Here is an 18,732-nt window from a genome sequence, read left to right as displayed (position 1 = left end):
CAAATTAAATGATGCAAAAAATGAAAGAATTGCAAAGAGAGATAAAGTAATCCACTATCATGGTTGGAGACTTCAACACCCCTCTATTAGAAATGGTTAGATCCATCAGGCAGAAAAGCAGTAAGAATGTAGTTGAACTTAACACCAATAATCATTTGGATATAATTGACATTTATAGTGTATTCATCCAACAGCATCAAAATACACATTCTTCTCAAACTCACATTGGACATTCACCAAGATAGACCACATTCTCAGCCATAAAACACACCTTAACAAATTTAAAAGTATAGAAATACAATGTCTGTTCTCAGTCCACAATAGATTTAAATTAGAAAACCATAACAAAAAATAACTAGAAAATACTAGAAGATTAAACAAGACACTTCTAAACAACACATGACCAAAATAGAAATGTCAAAATTTTTTTTAATATTTTGAAATAAATAAATGAAAACGAAAGCACAAGTTACCAAATTTGTGAGATGCAACAAATGCAGTGCTGACAGGGATATTTATAGTATTAAATGCATATATTAACACAGAAAGATCTGTAATCAATCATCTAAATTCCCACCTCAAGAAACTAGAAAAAGAAGAGCAAATTAAATCCAAAGTAAGCAGAATAAAAGAAATAATAATTAGAGCTGAAACTGAAAACAAAAAATAGCAAAGTTTCAGGATACAAAGTTAATATGCAAAAATCAATCATTATCCTGTATATCAACAATGAACAAGTGGATTTTGAAATTAAAAACACAATACTATTTATGTTAGTAACCCCCTAAATGAAACACTTAGGTATAAATCTAACAAAATACATAGGAGATTTATATGAAGAAAACCACAAAACTCTTAATGAATGAAATCAGAGAAATAAATGGAGAGACACTGCATGTTCATGGATAGGAAGATTCAATAATGTCAAGATGTCAGTTCTTCCCAACTTGATCTATAGCAACCAATCAAAATCCCAGCAAATTATTTTATGAATGTTGACAAACTGATTTCTAAAGTTTATATGGAGAGGCAAAAGATCCAGAATAGCCAACACAATATTGAAGGAATAGAAAAATATTGAAGTAGAACAATGTCTGAGGACTGATATCACCTGGATTAAAGACATACTATAAGCTACTGTGATCAAAACAGTGTGGTATTGGCAAAAGAAAAGACAGATCAATGGAACACAATAGTGAGCCTGGAAGTAGACTCCCCTAAATATAATGAGCTGAACTTTGATAAAGAAGCAAAGGCAATACAATAGAGCAAACATAGTCCTTCAACAAATGATGCTGGAGCAACTTGATACCTACATACAAAAAAAGAAAAAGGAAAAAAAGAATTTAGACACAGACCTTACACAAGTCACAAAAGTTAACTCAAAGTGAACCACAGATCTAAATGTAAAATGCAATACTATAAAACTCCTAGAAGTTAACATAGATGAAAACTTAGGTGACCTTAAGTATCATGCTGACTTTTTAGATAAAACACCAAATGCATGATCCATGAAAGAAATAATTGATAAGCTGCACTTCATTAAAATTAAAAACTTCTGCTCTGCCAAAGACAATGTTAAAAGAATGAAAAGACAATCGACAGATTGGGAAAAAATATTTGCATAAGACACAGATAAAGGACTATTATCCAAATTATACAAAGAACTCTTAAAACTCTACAGTAAGGAAACAGACAACTTGATTGAAATAGGGGGTCAAAGTCCCTAACAGACACCGCACCAAAGAAGATATAGAAATGGCAAATAACCATATGAAAAGATGTTTTACATTATGGAATTTCAAATTAGGATAGCAATAAAATACTACTATACACTTACCAGAATGACCAAAATCCAGCACACTGAAAACACCAACTGTTTATGAGGATGTGAAGCAATGGAAATTCATTCATTGCTGGTAGGAATCAAAATTATAGCTACTCTGGAAGACATTTAGTGGTTTCTTACAAAATCAAACACACTCTTACCGTATGATCCAACAATCACCCTCTTTCATGTTTATCCAAAGGAGTTGAAAACTTATGTTCACATAAAAGCCTGCATAGAATGTTTATAGCAGCTTTATTCATTATTGCCAAAAACATGGAAGTAACTGACATGCACTTTGGTATACAAATGAGTAAATAAACTGTAGTATATCTATACAATAGAATATTATTCATTGCTTAAAATAATGAACTGTGTATCCATGAAAAGACATGGAGGAATCTTAAATCTAAGTGGAAGAAGCCAACATGAAAAGTTTACATACTATATGATTCCATCTATATGATATTCTGGAAAAGGCAAAACTAGGGAGATAGTAAAAAAAGTATTGATTGCCAAGGGTTGGATGGAAGAGGGACGAATAGGCAGAACATAGGATTTTTAGGCCAGTGAAAGCACTGTGTATGATACTATAATACTGGAAATATGTCATTATACCTATGTTCCAACCCTTAGTATGTAAAACATCAAGAGTAAACTCTAGTGTAAACTATGCACTTTGGGTGATTATTACATGTCAGTGTAAGTTCATGAGTTGGGTAACAAATTTACCAATCTGGTGGGGGTTGTTGATAATGGGAGAAGCTAGGCATGGGTGGTGGCAGTGGGCATTTGGGTATTGCCATAACTTTCTCTTAATTTTGCTGGGAACCTACAATTGCCTTAAAAAAGTGAAATATTTTTTTAAATGGTGGATGTGAGAAGTGGGAAAATAAGATTTATAAGAAGGGAAAATAGAGTCAAGAGAAACAACACTGAGGTAAAGCAGATGTTGAGATTAGTAGTTAAGAAGTTTAAAGCAATTATTTTACATCTACCCAATGGCTTAAAAAACATATTAAATGTATGAAATAAATCGAAACTTGTAGCAAGGCTAAAAACTAGAAAGCTCAATATTGTTAATGTATCAGTTCTCACCAAATTAATTTATGGAACCAAAGCAATCCCATTATTCCAGTATGCTTTTGGAAAAATATAAATTGCAAAATAGACAAAATGTAGATGATAATGCAAAAAATCTAGAGTAGTAAAAGCAGTCTTGAGTGAGGATAACAAAGTTGGAAGATTGTATAATTTTTTGGTGGGGGGGTGTACGCGGGCCTCTCACTGTTGTGGCCTCTCCCGTTGTGGAGCACAGACCCCAGATGCGCAAGCTTAGTGGCCATGGCTCACGGGCCCAGCTGCTCTGCGGTATGTGGGATCTTCCCGGACCGGGGCACAAACCCGTGTCCCCTGCATTGGCAGGCAGACTGTCAACCACTGCACCACCAGGGAAGCCTGGAGGATGGTATAATTTAACTTTAAACCACTCTACAACCCTTCTGGAATCTAGACAGATTCATAATGTCATAAAGCATTACACTCAACTGTAACAGGCTTAAAACAATATTCTCAACCTAGACAGTTAGCTCCTTCTTTGCTCAGACTGAGAAGATCAAATTCAAGGATCTGAGCTCTTAGGATGGGTAATTTAGAGATAAACCTAAAGAAATATTCAGTGGCAGAATAAAATTATTATGGTGATGTAAAGGCAATGCTGCAGTCATGGTAAGCACCCATTGGGATATTGTTCAGATATTCAAAGTACTATCAGACTTGGGGCAATCTCCTCCCACAAGTAATAACAGTTTCTTTGCCACATGATTCTTTCTAAATATTTTACCAGGTATGGGACTTGGGTAACAGAAGGTAAATTGAAAAGGAAATCCAGGGAAAAGTTTGTTACCATATTGCTTATGACCTTTCATTTCTTGCAATCTCACTATTCTACATTGTTTTACATGCACCTTTTCAGGTAAATGCATCTATAAAACATTGCCTGAAGTGACAGTGATAAATTGAATTGTATTGCTGTTAGTGTGAAATGGACTGACTGTAATGTAATAAATGAACACCTTAGAAACATTAACCAATTCACTATTGATATATATGAAGTTAAAGATGTGGGATTAAAACAAATCTCCTCATGTATAAGCAATCAGTGGTATGTAAAAGAAAACTGTCTACTTGGAACCAACAAGTGTATGATACTTTAGCCTCAGTAGAAAATCCAAAAGCAAGATGAGTCAAGTAAAAATGATATACAATTTTTTTCAATTAGTCTATCTATTGACTAACAGCTCATGAGAAACTTCTGTTTCTTTCAGTGGTTTTAAAGAAATACAGTTTCCAAATTCCAGCTACTAAGTTGTGGTAAATCACATATGTGGTTTATTTTTTCACAAATAACATTCTTTTTTCATCATGTGGCTTGTTCCTTAAGCTTATCATTTAAGTGTGAAGTAATCATAATTGTTGATGGTTGTGTTTTTTGTTTATTTAAAAAATACATTTATTTGTACTATTTACACATTAGTTATGAGCTACAATTTTAATTTTAACTCATTGCAATTAATCTAATTTGCATCAGTATTGCAATTAAAATGTTCATCAAATAATAACCAGATACATATGTATGCATATATATTTAAATATTTTCTTGAAATAATATTTTCTTATGCAACCTCAAAGACCTTTGGTAAAACAACATGAATGTAAATAGATTAAATGACTAAATTCAACTATGCAGTACTCCTTAAACTTTGAAACAACACAGGCAACTTAGGTGATATGTAAGTTCAGTGTGGACACAACACAAATTAAGAGGAAAGTGACATAGATGATTAGAATCACAAGAATTTTAAACATGAGCCAGGAAAGAGACTGTGATGCTTGTGGATTTGTGGGTGATATTGAGGACGCTTGAATAAAAGAAATGTTAACAAAGTCAATCATATGTCTCCTTAAAGAACCTGTAAAAATGAAGAAGAGTTTATGTGATAAATTATCACAGAAAATGAATTAAAAAATTGAATGCATTACAGCCTCAACCAGATGTGCACACGAAATTGAAAGCTGAAGGTTGCAAGTACGATCATGAACATAATGGAACAAGATCTGTCTTTGTTCAATACATTCACTTTGTAACCTATGAATAATGTTTATTCAAATTACTTCATCATCACACACAAAGACCAGTAACAGGACCCATGCTATGGGTTCCAGGGTCAAAACTTTGTTAAAAATGAATAGTCCTATCCACAGAAACATAAACAAGAGCTATGAAGCATCAACCAGCCATTAAATTTTTAATACCAGTTGGTGATGAAAATGACAAATATAATCTTGACTGTTAACAGGAAAACTGAAAAACAGGTTACAGATGCAGATTTTGTTTTGCTTTGGATTCATTAAGTCTTTTCCACATTCTTTCACTTTTTTGGTGTGTTTGTGTTTCTTGAATGGATCATAATGTTAAAAATCAAAACCAGATGCAACAAACCATAATTCAAAAAGAGCCATGTACCACAATGTTCACTGCAGCTCTGTTTACAATAGCCAGGACATGGAAGCAAGCTAAGTGTCCATCGACAGATAAATGGATAAAGAGGATGTAGCATATATATACAATGGAATATTACTCAGCCATAAGAAGAAACGAAATTTAGTTATTTGTAGTGAGGTGGATGGACCTAGAGACTGTCATATAGAGTGAAGTAAGCAAGAGAAAAATACCGTATGCTAACACATATATACGGAATCTAAAAAAGTAAAAATAAAATGGTTCTGAAGAACCTAGGAGCAGGACAGGAATAAAGACGCAGACGCAGAGAATGGACTTGAGGACACGGGGAGGGGGAAGGGTAAGCTGGGACGAAGTGAGGGAGTGGCATGGACACATATACACTGCCAAATGTAAAATAAATAGCTAGTGGGAAGCAACTACATAGCACAGGGAGATCAGCTCGGTGCTTTTTGACCACCTAGAGGGGTGAGATAGGGAGGGTGGGAGGGAGATGCAAGAGGGAGGAGACATGGGGATGTGTGTATGTGTACAGCTGATTCAGTTTGTTGTAAAGCAGAAACTGACACAGCATTGTGTGTGTTATACTCCAATAAAGATGTTAAAAAAAATGCAAGGGCCATTGCTCTGAGTTCCCAAAAAAAAAACAGATGCAACTGTTTATTATCATTATCTGCTAATATGACTCAGATATGACTCAGATAGTCACATTTTCTTCTGTTTTCCATAATATAACCACAGATTCTTCTAATAGATGTATTTCCCAATTTATAGTACATGTGTTTTCTAATGACATAAAATGTAAATATGATATTGAGTATTACATTCCTGAAATTTTGGTAGAAGGAGATGGTGTTGTAATGAACCAATTGAGCTAGCATTAAATGTCTGGGCAGCATAGAGTTTTGTTGAAATAATAGCCTGATATATCAATCTTTTTATCTGTCCTCTAGATTTAATCTCATGTGCTTCCTCTATACATAACCTAAATATACAGTGTTGAATATGGATATACCTGGAAGCAAGAGGTACTAGACAAAGCCCTGAGTGGTCTTTGCTGCAGAGAGGACAGGGGATAAAGACCTGAATTAACATTTCACTTCTCTTCTCATAAATTAGGCTAGGACAAATTTGACACAGATAATTAAGAGAGAAAAACAGCCTTTCAATCATCTTATCAATATTAATTCTACCTCTCTTTCTCCAGGCGCTTTTCTATCACATCTTTGTCACATTTCTCCTCTCCAACTCCTTTCTTCTTGTTTCTTCCATCCATCTTCTTATTATAACCTTGGGTCTTGCAAAGTGCAACATAATTATAGTGAAGGAGTGAAGAAAATGCATTCAAATGCCTTGTTTTCTCAACTCAAGCTGAAGCTGAAGCTGAATTTCTGTTACCAGACTTAATGACAAAATATGGTCTTATGTGTAAAATAAAACAAGCAGACAAACCAGAAATGCTGGCATTGCTAAATTTTGTGTCTCCTCATGGGAGTAGAGAGATGAATGTTGTCTGTGGTGGACTTTCTCGCCTGTCTCTGCTTAGTTGATCCACAATTTGCTCAGTGACATTAACTTTATTTAATAAGGTGATTGGTAATAACTTATGTACTTAGCAATGAATGATGAGTTCTCAAAAAGGTAACAGGTTTTTGTAAACTCAGGAAAATAAGAGGCAGATTAGTGCCATGTTATCAGTTTGAATAAATGACCGTCCTTTACCTACACTGATACTGTAGGTTGTTTCCATAAGAAAAATATGTAAAGCCTATTTTCAGACATTGCAGTAGAATATGCTCACTGTAAATATCACCTTAGTTTTTGTTTTCCTCTTTATTAACACATTCTTAAAATCTACAGCTTTTTTCAATGAAAGTGTTGAACCCAGGTCCAAAAAATAATTTATAAATAGAAAAGAGTGTTGTGCTATAAAGGTTTATTATGATTTCAGACACATATTGAAGAGCCTATGAGATAATATTAATCACTAATAATATACTATTAGTGGTTATGTGAGAATGAAAGAGAAGATAGAGATGTGGTGATTTTCAACACTGGAAATTCTGTACATTGAAGCTGACAGTGATATGACTAAGTACTAAATTCAGTGCTGTTGGCAATACAAACACTCTGCCCCATTACGGGTGGAAATCATTGTTTTGAGTTCCAAGAATCATGACCCAAATACAGCAGGGGCAAACTTGATACATTCTGTGTCTTATCATTAGTTCTCCTTTTAATGAAAAAAATTTGAAGCAGGGGAAGGGCAAAATTTGTGAATTATTAAAATATTTTATTTCATACTGGGACTTTTGATTATGTCTGGTCACCACTGAAAGTAAAATATGCTACCTATTTGGGATAAATTTTTTTTAAAAGGCTAATGAGCTATTAGTCATATTTTTAAATCATTGAGAAAAATCTTGATTCATTTTCTGGATACAGGTATCATTGTACTTGCCACTAATTCTTCCTTTCTGACATTGGCTACTGAGGTAAACTGAATTATGAGTTTACCCTTGGCATGGTCTTAGTGTAGGTGTGGTACCTTTCTCAGCCTCTTGACTTTAGACTTGGCTGTATGTGGACTGCTTTGACTAAAGGCATGTATGTAGTGATCGCTGACAGGGTGCCATAGCTGAATCTAAGTGTTCAGAAGCCTCACATGGTTCTGTGTGTTCTTCTGTACTCTTGCTATTGCTATGAGAAAAGCATGCCCTGGCTGGTCTGCTGATCCAAGGAGGATGAGAGACATGGGAAGCAGACCAGAACCCATAGATCTGCAGCATGGAACAAAACTGCCCATCTGAAGTAGATGACCCCCAGCTGATTCTCACATTCATAAGGGAGGAGCTCAAAATTAACCGAGCTGCAAAGCTGAGCCCTGCCTTGGTCAGCCACTCATAACTATCCTTTAAGGGCATGACTAAGGCTCTCATTCTTGAGTTAGTTTGATACGAAGACATATTTTTCTTTGTTTGTTTCTTTTATTTCAGCAATAAGTAATTAATACAGCTACTTTTAAAAACAGATATTCCCATGTGTTTCTTCTGCTGCCCTTTTTCTTTTTTATTTATTTATTTATTTATTTATTTATTTATTTATTTGCTTTATAACAAATTTAATCAGTTATACATATACATATGTTCCCATATCCTCTCCCTTTTGCGTCTCCCTGCCACCCTCCCTATCCCACCCCTCCAGGCGGTCACAAAGCACCGAGCTGATCTCATTGGAAGAATCAACATTGTGAAAATGACTCTACTACCCAAAGCAATCTACAGATTCAATGCAATCCCTATCAAACTACCACTGGCATTTTTCACAGAACTAGAACAAAAAATTTCACAATTTGTATGGAAACACAAAAGACCCCGAATAGCCAAAGCAATCTTGAGAACGAAAAATGGAGCTGGAGGAATCAGGCTCCCTGACTTCAGACTATACTACAAAGCTACAGTAATCAAGACAGTATGGTACTGGCACAAAAACAGAAAGATAGATCAATGGAACAGTATAGAAAGCCTGCTGCCCTTTTCCTGAAATAGGCAACTGAAATTAGAGTAAGTGTGCCACATGAATTTGCTATAGTGTAAGGAAATCACAGTGTATATTCCTTGAACAGTAGACTAACTGACAAGTCACATATGAATATTTAGGTTCAGTTTATCCCAGATATTCACAAGGGTAATACTTTGGGAGCTTTAGTATGCATATCTTTAGTATGTGTCTCTACCTTTCCTTTTAGTTTAATCATTGAAAATATTTTTTTTTCACTTTTCTTTGATGCAGGTATAAATGCCTGGCAATAGCTCAAAAGCATACTCTACAAAGCCACTTAAATCTAAATCTTGAAGTTTCATTCTCCCTTAAAAGCTACTTACAACATCTTAGTAACTCTCCTTTCCCTGGACATGCTCTATCTGGAAAAATTCTTCTAAATGCTGCTCATTGCTCTCAAGACATCTGTAACTGGTCAACATTATCCTCTTAAAAGTGAAGATGCTACTGAGTCATCTTCAGCACTGACATTCCCATAAAGTTTCCCCTTGTCTTTACTGTGTCATGGCAAACATTTATGAGATTGTTGACTGGAGCTGCTAGTTCAATGTGTATCCAAAGTATAAATAACTCATAAAGAATCAGATCTGTATTCTTTCATCAGTAAAACAGCTCTGCCTGGGAACACAGAAGTCACCTGATTGAGACAGAATTGGTATCTCAGTGGCAAAAGAAACCAATTACTTAAGTCATAAATAAACAGTATCAGGGTAGCAAAAAATGAGATAATGTTGCATATATTTTTTGAATATCTAGTGAGGCAAAATACCAAAGACAAACTTGGATATAAAACCAATATAGGATGGCCCTGGTGGCACAGTGGTTAAGAAACTGCCTGCCAATGCAGGGGACACGGGTTCGATCCCTGGTCCCGGAAGATCCCACATGATGCAGAGCAACTAATCCCGTGTGCCACAACTACTGAGCCCATGTGCCACAACTACTGAAGCCCATATGCCTAGAGCCCATGCTCCGCAACAAGAGAAGCCACTGCAATGAAAAGCCCGCGCACTGCAACGAAGAGTAGCTCCCGCTCGCCACAACTAGAGAAAGCCTGAGCACAACAGCAAAGACCCAATGCATCCACAGATAAAATAAATAAATAAGTAAATTATAAAAAAAAACAACAAAAAATGATATAAAACTGTTTTTACTATCCCAGACAAGAATTTAATCATGCAGCATAAAAAGAAAGACTGTTTGCAGTTCTACTGTGCACAGCTGTCATTGCTATTGATTAGAATACCTAGATTTAGACACGTTGCTGAAGGAATAGACTTAAAATAATCAAGTTTTAATGGTATTTCTATTGTAGAAGGAATCTGTAAAAGATACAATCAAGAACATCACTTTTAAGTAGCTAGGACTTCATGAATCCCTGAAAAAAATTACATTTTCTAACAGAAATGAAAATTAAAAAGACTATAACAAAGAAGGTATATGTGCAATATAATAAAACTCTAGTATGTGTATATAACATATTATTGTTGCCATCCACCTATAAGTCATGGAAGAACTAAAATTATTATGTATGGTAGGATTTACATCATAAATGCTGGAGACCTAATTTCAGTTATTGGGTCAGAATGCCCTGTTCGGGTGTAATTGAGTAACTTTATCTGCCAAGTGTCTTCCAAGGACTGGTAGTATGTTGGTTATACCAACTGAATCATACTGCTTGTGCCAATCAGATATGACTTAGCATGAGACCCATCACACACAAATTTCAATTTTTATTTCATATGAAGACTCAACACCAAAAAGTGGAGCTTATAAAGTGAAGTGTCAAAACCATTTAGACTACAAATTAATTATGATAAAGGAAACACTATGGGAATCTTATAGTATAGACCCCAAATCAGGAGAATAACAGATTTTTGAAGGTGATAAATTTTAAATGCTTTTTTTAAAAAAATAAAAACAGATCTAGACTGACTATCTGGTTATTGTTGAAAACCAGATATTGTTGTTCTTCAAAAAAACCAGATATTGTTGTTCTTCAAAAAAAAAAGAGGGCTTCCCTGGTGGCGCAGTGGTTGAGAGTCCGCCTGCCGATGCAGGGGACACGGGTTCGTGCCCCGGTCTGGGAAGATCCCACATGCCGCGGAGCGGCTGGGCCCGTGAGCCATGGCCGTTGGGCCTGCGCGTCCGGAGCCTGTGCTCCGCAACGGGAGAGGCCACAACAGTGAGAAGCCCACATACGAAAAAAAAAAAAAAAAAAAAAAAAGAAACAAAAAAACTGGGGTTCAAGGAGGTCTAGAGGTCCAGAGTATATGCTCAAGAAATGCACTGGCCTCAGTTATTGGCTTCTGCACTCAATTTTGTCAAGAGGATTTTAAACATGCCCATGGAATTAATGGACTTACCAAGTACCTCATTACCAAAAAGTGGCTGGTCTAAAGCAATGGGTTACTGAAGACTCAAGCATGGCATTAGTTGGGAGACAGTATATTGAAAGGATGGGGATCTTCCTTACAGGATGCATTTTATGCTTTGAATTAGAAACCGTTGTATGATTCTTTCACCCCTTAGACAGAATACAGGAATCAGGAAATCAAGGAGTGATCAAGTGATTGTCTTCTCTCACTATTATTGCTAATAAATTACTCAATTACTTTTCACTTTTTGTCTGGCAACTTTAAGCTCTACTTGTAAAATAGACTTAATTCTTAAGGGGGGAATGCTTCCTTTGTGAGAGGGCAACACTGGTACTATTGAATTAGAAAACAAGTTTGCCACCCACAATTTGAGCTCCATATCCACTGAACTAATAGGCAGAAAAACGTTACTCTAAATGGCTGAGGTGATTAATACTGATTACCACTAGATAAAGGTTTTGCTTCTGCACCATAGAAACACAGAGGACTTTTAAGACTTTTATGCACAGTAGTAAAGGTAATTGGAAAGCTAGAGCATCCAAAGAAAGGAGAACTATTGAGGACTCAAATCCTGCAGAAATGAAGGGTTTATCACATCTGGCAAAGAACACCAACTAACTGATGTTCTGGCTGAAAGCAAATAAAATATGGAATAAGTAACAGGAGAATAATTTGCAGATATCAAATATAGCCTCATAGTCAATTATAGGAGTGAGGACTGGTAGCTTTGCCTATAATTTTTTTACTTATTATGTATATATATATTTATTTCTATCTGCATATTACTTATTTTCATCTCTCTCTATTTCCTCATTGTTAAATATAAAAATTATTGAAAGTTAAACTTGTATTTTTTTTAGGTAACAAATACTCAGTGAAATGGTGACTGGATTGGAGTAGTAACTAATATAGCCAGTGGTGGGACCCAGTGGCAATTAAGATTTTGTGTCCCCTCACTTTGGGGGAGGGTGAGAATTTCATCCTTTGTACAAAGAATAACTACATCTTGTTAGGTAGAAACATGAAGTTGTTTTTGTTGTTTTATGGAAGTTCAAACATTTGTATAAAGGTGTATATGGAGTGTGAATAGCCATCAGCGTAGACTGCAACAGTTATCAATTTATTGACTGCCAGCTGCAGATCAGTCCTTTCTTCTCCTGCATTGCTGTACTAGACCTGGACATTACTCTTTGGACAACTGATTTTGATGTTCAGTTTTGCCAAGAGAGGGTACTCGATAGAGATTGCAAAACTAAGGCAGGATGAAGGGATTGAGCTGTTTTCCGTCTGACAGGCAGTAGATTAGAATGTTGGTGTTGGAATATTGGTGAAATGGCCTGGTAACATTAACCTCAGAGGCCCTCGTGAACTAGCTGAAACCCAAACACTCTGATAGGTTTCTCTGCCACCCAGTGCACTGCTGTGGACAAGCTACAGCTCACACAGTTGCACAAGTTTCTTCTCCACTTGGAGGGTTGCCCACACCCTTCAGCAAGTTTACTTGCCACAAGGGTCTGAGTGTCCCTTTCCCATACTTAATCCAAAGAGGTCTGAATCCTAGCCTTGAGTCTGTCCCTATTATAAGTTTTTAAGTTCCTTTCTTATTCACTTTCCCTCAGCCCTAGAGGTAGGAACAAATTTATACATCTGCTTTTTCTGTACTCCTTAAAGTCTTCTTTATCTTATTTAGTAGTCAACTCATATTAGTTAACAGTTCTTAATATTAAATTCTCCCTGCTCACATTATTGATATAATTTATGTCTTCTGACTTGACCCTGACATACAACCATACTTCTTGTTGTGCCTCTAGTTTCTATTTCTCCTGACATTTCTTTTGCCTTCCTTCTTTCCATTTCTATTATCCCAATACAATTAATGTCTTTTGAAAACTTGGGCAGTAATAATATTTATTAAGTATTGTGTTTTTAATTTTTGAAGCAAAATAAATTGAGTCTTTTTTTATTTCTCTAAGGAAAAATTGTATTTTAAAAACTCCAGATGAGTTTCATCAGCTATCTCCCATACATATAATACATGTAAATGAATGAGCATCAGAGTATGAAACTATTAATTCATATGCTTTTAAAAAATAAAATTTAGCTCAGTGCAATAAATTATTTATGGGTAAGCTGAGGAAGAAGAAATATTAAGCTATAAATACAATTCGGAATGGGCGGTAAAGGAGGAACACCTCACTGGTCATGTGAGTCTTATGATCAACTCCACTTTTCAGCAAATAGAAGAAGTCCAACAACAACCCTAACCCTTAAATGCAGTCAAAATCTAAAGACAGAAAGACAAAACTGTCACTGAATAATAACTAGCTCTTTCATATTCATTGTCTATATATGTGATTTTTGTTTTGGTTCATACATCTATTCTGTATTTATTACAATCAGCCAAAAAGTTTAGGCGCTCTAAAAATGTTAGAATTTCACAATGGAATGATCAAGGCAGGAAAATATGCTATATTATAGGAAAGAGTCTCCTTAAATATATGAAAGTGAATTTTACTTTCACTGTTTTTCCATTGAAGAAGCAAGATAGAAAATTAAGCAAAAATACACAGATTTATCAACTAGAGAGAATATTGCTGATATTAACTTTAACCAATGAGGTTGGCTTTGATTTGGAATGGTAGTCAGCCTTTACATTATAATAGCATAAGTAGGAGCATTTTAAAATTAATTTGATAAGTAACAGCCTTTATTCAATTTTTAATAACAGTAAATGTGAAAAATTCCTTTTTCCCTTTATCAAACTAATTCATTTTTAGATTACTCCTTTAGATCTCAAGATGAAGATATTTTACTTCCTTTTAGATGCAACCAAATGAAGTCCTGTAGAACAGATGGAGAGCACAACCTGGGATGGAGCCTTATGGAGACAGATTTGTCATCAAATCTCTACAAATCACATTTTACCACTTTATGTGGTGTACACCTGGCTGCTTGATAATGTAGTTTGCTGCCACACGAGACCCTGTAGCCTTGTAAATGCCTATTTTTTTGGCTCTATAATGTGCCTTAAAACAATAGCAAAATAAAGGGACTGGAGTGTCATAGGGAGATAATGTCCACAGGAGGTGCATAAGATGCTTTAACGAGTCTTTTTTTTTTTTTTTTTTTTTTTGTGGTATGTGGGCCTCTCACTGTTGTGGCCTTTCCCGTTGCGGAGCACAGGCTCCGGACGCGCAGGCTCAGCGGCCATAGCTCACGGGCCCAGCCGCTCCGCGGCACGTGGGATCCTCCCAGACCGGGGCACGAACCCGCGTCCCCTGCATCGGCAGGCGGACTCAACCTCTGCGCCACCAGGGAAGCCCTAACGAGTCTTATTCCTGCCAAAATTCCTATGTTTTGTATTCTAGCCCCATGTTCCCTCTGGGGTAAAAATGGGAGTTTACAATTAAAGACTGATTTTTTGTTTCTTATGATTATAAACACACCTGTTCAAAATAACTTTGTGATGACAGACAAGAAATTTTGTACTGTTTCTTCCCACATGCCCTGTATTTTGCCTAGAACAGGAATTGGTGTTTTGATAACTGACTCTCAAAACAGCAAGTTGTTCAAGGGGTGAAATTTGTGATATTTCATAAGCATAGAGTCTCAATTTACTTATTTTAACATTGAATCTTTGAAAGAGCCCACCCATGCCTAGGTGCTCTTATGTTTTAAGGACAATCTGAACTCTGAATATTAAAATATTTTATTATATTTAAGCATAACTTTATGTTACCCACTGTATCTTGTACATGTAAATAATGGGACTCTTGGTCTACTTTTACTGTATTTAAGGTCAGTGCAACTGTAAATCCTCAATTCATTATCCATAGGAATAAAAGTTGTGACAATACTTAACAAACTAGGTCCATGGTCTCTGTGAAGTTTTCTCAGTATTCAAATGAAACTGAGTAATAACTTTGCATTTCTAAAATATAAAAACAGTAGAACATTTTAAGAAATACAAAAGATTTTTTCAAACTTTGAAGCATATAAAAATGCCCCAAAATGTAAGTTAGATAAATAACCATAAAAGGCTTAAATTTGAAACAGATTTTGAAATAAAAAGTATGAAGGCAATTGGTAGTTTAGTATCAAAAAGTAATTTGAATAAGCTCTATTTCAGTTCACAGAAGAGATCAGTTGAAACAGTAGAAGTGTACAAACCCATCTTAAAGAATGGAAAACATAGTCTCTCTTTGTGGTTTAAAGATCTCTAAAAACTGCTGATTTCTGTATTCTAGCTCTCTGTGTGTCATTTTATTTTTGTTATTCTACAGACAAACTCTTTTGATTCTACTTGCACATGGTTTAATTTGCCCCTCTCACCCCCCGCACCAAACACACATCCCATGCCAAATGGCAGCCATAGCCCTTGATCCCTACATTGACTCTGAGCTTTCTCAGTTAACTAATGGCAGTTTCTCTTTATCTAAATTCTGAATCCCCAGAAAACAGCATTTCACTTGTCCAGTTTGGGGAACTAGGATGGCAGTTTTCACATGCCTCATCTAAAAGATGGCCTCTTTTAGATTATTGCATATTTTTTAAAAGTGAAAATCAGAAATGAAATAATAATAACCATCTAATAAAGTATTGACATTTGGTAAGAATTGGGTAAATTAATGGGGTAGATTTATGACAGCTAGATTTTTGTTTAGTAGAATGTAAAAACAACTTTTGTGTTTACTCCTATAAACTAGCCCTTATTCTTTGCTGTCAGGCCAATTTCTTTTCTCACAATTCACCCAACATTTCATATTGAATTCTGTTTCCAATGAAATTTGTCATTCTTCATTTCTTACCTCTTTCTGGAAGCTTCTCTAATGAACTTATCAAATGTCAGTATATCTGTAACACAATCAGCATTTTAATATGACATTCAGTTTTCTAATTGTGTCACATTTATTATTTACCATATATTCATGTGTGCACCTGATCACACCTACACAATTGTAGAATTCTTAAATTTACACTGTTTCTTATACATATTTCTCCAATACCACATCCACATTATCTATTGTGAAATTCTGTAATTAGAGCCTGATGCTAGCCTCTTGTGGCCAGAGGTCGTACACTATTCCTCTTTGAAATCCCAGAGAGAACGTAGGGCTAGAACTATAGTTATGGTCCAATAAAAATGTGTGGTTAAATTAAAGTAAGATGTGCTGGTCCCAGAAAGGTTTGTTGAGTATTTACTTTCATACCTTCACTGATAAAACATGTGAAAGATCAGATCCTTTGACCTATAATTTATTGAGGTCTCACATATAAAAATAAATTGATCACGGGTAAAAAGCAAACTTCTAACTGAAAATTCAGCTTTAAATTTCGCTTACTTGGATAGAATGACCTTAGTTTTCAGATATGCAACAATGTAAATTAATCTGAGGTTAAGTTCTTCATTATTTTTCAAATGGAATTGGAGTAATCAGAGATCTTCTGACTTATAACCATTAGACCTCACAATATTTAGACATGAGTTGGAAAGAAAATAAGGAAAAACATGAAAGAACATTTTTATTATAACTTGTATAATTGTGGAAAGTAATTAGGATATGAATGATTAGAAAGTAAATAGACTTTTCTGGATGAAAATTAGACTAACAAATATTTAACTATTACCTTGTGTTACAATTCAGAAATGAGTATAATAATAAAAATTTGAAGAATTTTGAAGAAGTAAAATTCAGGTTTGATCCATTTTGTTAGGTTATAATTGTTCAAATAAGAAGTAAATACATAAAAAAATCAATAAATATTATATTTTTCATACTACTTTTCTAATAAGGGATTTTAACATTTGTTAAAATACAATATCTGTTTCATAAATGGACTTGTAGGCAGTGTTATTCAATGTGAGGTCAATAGACCAGCTGCCAGATCACAAACTGTTACTATACTAGGATTAAAAATAAACACACTGTCTTCTTCATTGAGAACATCTTGCTATTAAAAAAAAAAGAATATCATTATGTGAACTTAATAATAAAGGTGATTTACTTTTTGGCACAAACTCCTTTGTCAAGCTGTAAATTAGCTCTTGGTACTTATTAATTCCTTTGAAGATGGATAGCTATACACAAATACCTAAACTATATATATATATATATATGTATATAGTACAATTTGTAGTAAAGCAGATACAAAAAGAAACATGGCTTTGCTTGTATATTCAAAATCTGTTTCTATACTTTTATCTTATAAGTCAGAAGTACAGTCAGTCCTCATTATCCTTGAGTTTCACATCCAAGGATTCAACCAACAAAGACTCAACCAATTGTGAATTGAAATTTTGATCCCCTATTCGTCGAATCCTAGGATGCAAAACCCATAGATATAGAGGTCTGATTGTATTCATTGTACTATACCATTTTATATAAGAGACTTGAGTATCTGAAGATTTTGGTATCCATGGGGGCTCCTGGAACCAATTTCCTGAAGATACTGGGGACAACTGTACTAACAAGTAATGCTTTTCTTTTTTGTTTATCAGTGAGTATATTTCCTTCATTTTGAAGGATAGTTTTACTGGTTATAGAATTCTTGGTTGAGTTTATTTTCCTTTTAGCGTTTTGTCATTCCATTGCTGCCTGTATTTTTTTTCTGATGAGAAGTGAGTGGTAAATCATATTATTGCTAACCTACAAGTGATGAATCATCTTCCTCTTACTGCTTTGATATTTTCCTCTTTGTCTTTCAGCAGTTTGTTATTGATGCTCTAGCTATGAATATCCTTTTGTTTGTCCTATCTGAAGTTAAATGGAATCAAATTTGGAAATGCTTCAATATTTTTTGTGTTCTTTCTCCTCTCACTCCCTGGGAATCCATTATATATTCATCGGTATACTTTTTGTTATCTCACTTATCTCCGTTTATTTAATCTTTCTGCAATCTGCTCTTTATATTGGATAATTTCCATTGATATATTTCAAATTAACTGATTCTTGCTCCTGCCATTTCTGTTCTGCTTTTGAATTCATCTAGTCACTTGTTTTTTTTATTTTTATTTTCGCATACTTGAACTCTAGAATTTTTTTTAATATAGTTTTTGTTTCTCTACTGGAACCCCTATTTGACAAATCACTGTTATCATCTTTTCCTTTAACTTTTTAAGCATAGTTTTCTTTCAGTCTTTTAACATATTTATAAAAGCATCTTTGAATTCCTTGCTAAATCCAACACAGGGACCCATTTAGAGAGTTTCCACTGACTATTTTCTTCTTGAGCATGTGTCACATTTTCCTGTGTCTTTGTATGTCTTGTAATTTTTGTTGTTGTTGTTGAAAATTGTATATGTTAGATAACATACTGTAACAATTCCAGATAGTTTTTCTGTCTTAAAGGGTTTTTTTTTGTTTTGATAACTTGCATTTATTTAATCTTTCTCCTCATGGTGTACAGGTCTTAATGTCCCTGATCATTTTTTTTCTTATTTT

This window comes from Hyperoodon ampullatus, assembly GCF_949752795.1.
Source record: "Hyperoodon ampullatus genome assembly, chromosome: 5".
In the NCBI taxonomy this organism is placed as follows: Eukaryota; Metazoa; Chordata; class Mammalia; order Artiodactyla; family Ziphiidae; genus Hyperoodon; species Hyperoodon ampullatus.
This window is presented reverse-complemented; position numbering follows the sequence as displayed.